Source organism: Eleutherodactylus coqui, chromosome 4 (assembly GCF_035609145.1).
Source record: "Eleutherodactylus coqui strain aEleCoq1 chromosome 4, aEleCoq1.hap1, whole genome shotgun sequence".
NCBI classification, from domain to species: domain Eukaryota; kingdom Metazoa; phylum Chordata; class Amphibia; order Anura; family Eleutherodactylidae; genus Eleutherodactylus; species Eleutherodactylus coqui.
In genome coordinates, this window is record NC_089840.1 from 13,313,200 (window position 1) to 13,319,199 (window position 6,000).

The following is a 6,000-nucleotide window of genomic DNA, read 5'->3' on the forward strand; positions in this document are numbered from 1 at the left end:
ATAAGATCACTGTACAGAGGGGACTAAAATGAAATAAGAACCATGTCTAAAAATACATTCTTCTCTCCATATCTGTACCAAGAGAAGTGAAGCAGGATTGCAGTGAAAGAGCCCAATGTATTGGCTGAAAAGGGATTTCCCCTTGCAACAGTCTTCAGCTGAATAGGAGGGGGGCAGTAGTTCAAAAGTAACTTCTCTTAAAAGCAGTCTGAAATTGTTTATTAAATCTATTAGAAAAGGTCTTACAATTGTCCTTTTTGATAAAAAAAAAAAAAAACTAATCTAAGTTATAGTTACATTTTAATTTGGAAATTTAAAAAGGCAAATAAAAATGTATTTTTCCAAGTAAAGCAAAATATCATTTCTTACATTTTCCAAATTACAAAAAAAACTTTTTAGAAGTTGAAAAACAAATTGTAAACATGAAACTATTTTAATGTACCTAACCTAACCTAACTTACAGCTTGGCTGTAATTCTCCTTTAATTGCAATGTGGCACTGAAAAGAAAGGAAAGAGAAATAATTTATTGTTTGTATAACTTGTATGTGAACTACATATGTAATGATTTTATTTATTTTTTTATTTAAAACAAAAAAACCTTATTGTACAAGTTCTGTATTTAACATGTTTAACTCCTTTTTTCTTTTTCCTATTTATGCTTCCTGTGTGTTAATCGTACACTTTGTGAGTTTACATAATGTGCAGCGCTGGTTGCTTTTCTATGTTTTACAAAAAAAAAGCATTCAATATAAGATGTGTACATAGACATATACTGTAAATAATATGTATATTCTCTTTATAGGACTATATTCTGACACCAGCTTGTTTTGCCTTTCAAAGAAAAGTAAAAACTAGCTTTTTTTATTTTTATTATTTTTTTATTTTATTTTTATGACAGGCAAGGGTCTAGGCACACTGCTGAACAAAATGTACTAATGTAGTCTTATGATATTCAGGTCAGATTTCACTTGGTAGAAACTGCATTTAGATTAAAAAAAACCATCAGGTTGTACTGCCTAATAGAAACTTTACTTTTTGCATTTTTCTAATGTCGATGATTTTCCAAACTATGACGCAAAATCTACTGTATTACATGAACAGACAATTACCTTTTTAAGTTTAGATGTTAGTTTTTAAATAGAAAATCATGAGATAGATACCGACCAAGGCACAATCCAGTGCTGACATTGAACTATGACTATCGATTCATGTGGCACCTCTGTTTGAGGACCAAGCTGAAAGGAACTCTGGGTATTCCGTTCAACTTTTGAAGAGCTAGAGTCTGAGAATTTCTAAAATCGGTGGGATTTTTAGAACCTGTCACCAAAAGGACACTTAAAGAGGTTGTGCCAACATGCCCAACCCCTCCCAGAATGCAAGGCCCGGGAAAAACAGCTGATCACTTGAGTCCTGCTCTTGCCAACTCTGACAATCAACTGATTTTTCAATGGTAAGCCACATCCAGCCAACTATTACTATTACAGTATTACCATTCACATGAATTGCCATCCTGTTGTTCAAGAATGGTAGATGGTCCACCAGAACCGGAGCAGCATTCTGGGTTATAAGGGGGTTTTCCCAAGCAAGGGACACCACGTTATGATGCTTCTATTCCATAATATGGAATATTAACAGAGGTTTGCTCTTGGCATAACACCTTTAAGGCATAAGAACATCTAACACATGCCCTAAGATACAACTGAACTAAAGGGCACAATTTACACCAAACTCCCAAGGCACTAATCAGTTGTCCTAGAAAATATTTTATCAAATAATGCCCACTCCCAGCTCCTCTTTGTAAGTACCAATTTAGTAGAGCCCTCCTTTTAAACCAGAAAACCCTAAACCTTCAGGAGGAAACCTTCAGACCCAACATTTATAGTGAATGCAATTAAATCAATTAGTTCAAATTTGTTAGGACATCATACAAATGGCCCAGTTTATGTGGAAGCTGTCCTAACATTCCTCAATTAATTATCTACTTTGGACATTCAACAGGTATTCTAATCAATTTGAAGTTACTACTGCGGCTAAATATTTCTCGTCTAGTTTCTTCGTGTCGCCAACCTTAATAGTAATTCAAGCAATGTCTTATGGATACTAATTTTAGCCCATTATGTCTCAATCACATTTTTAATGATCATATGGGATGTGGATTGATGACATGGACATAAAGGGGTGTTCTGAGTCATTTTTTTTAGTAAAAGTCTGTTCTGCAAGCAGTAAAATAGCAAGTCGTTATATATATATATATATATATATATATATATATATATATATATATATATATATATATATATATATATATATATATATATATATATATATATATATGTCTCTGAGTATGCAACTCTGGGTCTCCCCTCTGACCTGACATTTACAGGCTCCCCCAGTCTGTTTACGGGACACCAGTGCTGCATCCAATGATATAGCTCAGTGCTCGATTGTTATTGGCTGCAGTGCCTGTGACATCCCATAAACTGGGCGGGATTGCAGTCTGTAAATAAGCAAAGCTGTTGAGGACTGAGCATGGCACCCAATCGGATCGCGGTGATGTGAGTAAAAGCCTATTTACTATTTTACTGCATGCAGAACAGACTTTTACTAAAAAATAATATAACTTTAATCACCCCTTTAAACATTAATTGCCTATCCTTATGATACACCTTTTGATCGGTGGGGCACCAACCACCTCCGGCTCTTCACGCTAACCATCAAAACCAAAAGCCCACAGCATTTAGTTAAGCCTCGCAGCCCCTTTAGCCTTTACCTAGGTACAGCAGCACATCTGTACGCACTCGTATTCTGCTGCAGCTCAACTTCATCAATGTCTTAGTCCTGAAAAAAAAGTTTTAGATCCATGCTATAGTCAAGAAACGGTTTTCATGTTTAATACTAAGGTAAAGAAATAGCATATATTATCCATCGACTACAAAACTTGTATATTCATTTTAAAAAGTTCAAAAAGACAAACCTTGTAAAAATATTTTCCATAGAGGACAGTATTTCTTTTCGATGTGTGAACCATTTGCCACCACCAGTTCTATATTAAATACAGTTGATAAACCCAAAAGACAACAAATAGTAAACTATCAGAAAAAAGGATTAACATATATATATTTTTATTATAAAGATAGACCGATTTTTTTTTTCTCTTCCCACAAAAACAAAAAAATTATATTTTGTAGATAAATGGGAAGAAGTAAAATATACTTTTTCTATTTATGAAGTCGGGCGATAATAGTCCTAAATTAGAATAATCTTATATCTTACAAGTCAACTATCAATTTATAATAGAAAATACAACTATATTTTATTAAACTATCATATATTACCCATCATCCTTTGCACTCCTTTTTGTCATATTCACACTTTTTTTTAATGTGTGCACAAATAATATAAGTGAGCTTTATGGTTATGCGCTTATATACCTGTTGTTTGTGTATGTTAGGTATGTTGCATTCATTTCTTTACTAAGTGTATTTTATCTAATGCCATAGATTCTGCTGTATATCGTTCAAGGGCATATGTACCATAGAGGCAGACAATGTGGCTGCTGCAGGGCCATCAAGGTTTGGTTCCACCCCCTTTTCCATTGGGTGGTTGGAACAAGTGCAGGACTCAACTCTCGGGAGGAACCGAATTGCTCGAAAACAAGGAGGTTGGGAAATATCTTAAGAGTCATGGGAAGGGAGTGAGGGGGTGAAACAAAGACTCGCCCCTTCTGTCCTAGGTGCCAAAATCCAGCATTTCATTAAGGGGCCCATTTTTTCTTTGTTATGGAGCCCCCTCTATTCTATGTATGCCACTGATTATATTGAAAATTATTGATGCTCAACCAATGGGTGGTTGCTGTATTTTCTAAAATGTATTATAGGCAGACTGATCAGGTAGCTGTATTTTCTTGACGACGGCCAAACAAAATCTTGCATATATCTGTAAAATGTGAACATGCAAATTTGAGCCTATTGCAAACGGATGTAGATGTTACGGAATCTAAAGTGGGCATTTTTACATTAAATAGTATATGCAGTATGTAGATTGGGTCTCTTATCAAAATGCTCTCAGTGAAAAAGTATGCTCATTGCCTATGGACAACATAGACTGGGTAACTTGGGTCCACCAAAGGCCAACCGCTCAGCAATATCCACTTTTAATTGTATCATAAATTCTGATTTGTTTGCACACTCAGGCCATGTAGCAGAATGTAGTAATAGATTCAGAGGTGTAATTGTGTACAGAGTACAAAGGTTGCAATTGTATTTGGGCTCTGGTGCCAAATGAAGCCCACTTATGTTACTACCACATAGGTGGGCCCTGATATAGATTTTGCATTGGGTTAGAAGAGCTTCAAGTAACGCCTCTGGGTAGGCCATTATTGCTTGGTCCAACCAGAGAACTCTAAAACGTCTATATATCATCTATGACATGGTTGGTGGTAATGTGGATGACCTACACATCTCCATGCTTCTCAACCTTGATGTTACGGCAGTTCTGTAGCTTAGTAACACTACATTCCTCTTACCTCCAAACTGGAAAAGCTACAAAACACCCTACATAAAGAGTAGCAGCTTTGTAACTATTGGTGGGATAGATGACAGAAGGCCAAAAGATCTTCTAGTTTCTAACGGTTTTAGTCCTACTTTATTAACGAAGGTTCTGGACCATAGCTGAATAAGACTTTTGAGTAGATACGTACAAAAACCGGTGACCCATCTACCATATATACTACAGTATGCACAGACTGACTTACTGTAGTGTTTTTTTTCTGCATTTTAGCTTTCCAGAAGTTTATGTACGGCATTAGCTAGCCAAAACTGTTAACTTCTCCAAATAAAATGTGGCATATCAAAAGCACATGGATGTTTGGAGCTATTTCTTTCTATTGACATAATATCAACTTACAGGTTTGTTAGAAAATCTGGTCAAAGACATAGCTTGAAGCTCCTTTGCCTCATTGAAAATGTATACTAGAGCCTTCTTAAAGAGGTTGTCCAGTTGTGATCTACTAATGTCCTATTCTTTAGATAGGCCATCAATAGTAGATTGATGGGTCCCCACTATCTGGGAACCCTGTCTATATGAAGTTTGCTGGGTTGAGAAACTTGTGCACTACAATGGCCATGAAAAAGACAACTCTGTTTCCACTGTAGTGGTCAGGCTTGGTATTGCAGGCAGTGTTACCATTAAAATGAATGAGAACTCTATCTGCAATAACAAGTTTGGCCACCGCAGTGGGAACAGAGCCGTCTGCTTCCTGAAGAAATCAGCACAGTACACAAACACACTGGCCCAGCAAACAGCTGATCAGATTGGATACTGGGCAGCTGAACCCTGCCAATCTAATATTGATGGCTTATCTTAAGGATAGGCTATCAATAGCTTACAATTAAATATCACAAGCTATACATTAGTACAGTCCTCTAATGTGGCCTCTTATGTATTTTTAACTTCCATATCTATACCATGACAAAGTTATTCTATATAAAGGGTATCTGTACAATGTCTAGCCAAGACTGAACTATAGGACACAATTGCACCTACTAAACACCCATCAGGGGTCTAAGTAGGAAGTTAAAAAAGGCAGTCTCTCCCATTTATGTCTTAAAACAGACTTTTGAAGTTTAAATGGGTTTTCTGGCTACTTAACATTTGAAAAATACCCTTAAAATTCTTTAAAATGATAAAAGCAGTAATATTTACCTTACTGATCTCCACTGCCCCCGATCTAAAGCTTTCTGGAGTCTCTCACTAATCTCTATACCTCTTGGCCCCTGCTGACTTGAACTTCTGACTGTTGAAGTCAATCACTGACCACAGTGGTGGCCTTCCATAGTCACTAATTGGCTGCAGCACTGTCCATGACTATAGGGACCAGGAAATAGAGAAATGAGCAGGGGACCCCAGGAAGTCACAATAGGACTGGTGTGGGATCGGTAAGATGAGTATTACACTAATTTGATTATTTTAAAGCATTCTAGGCATTTAAGAAAATGTAT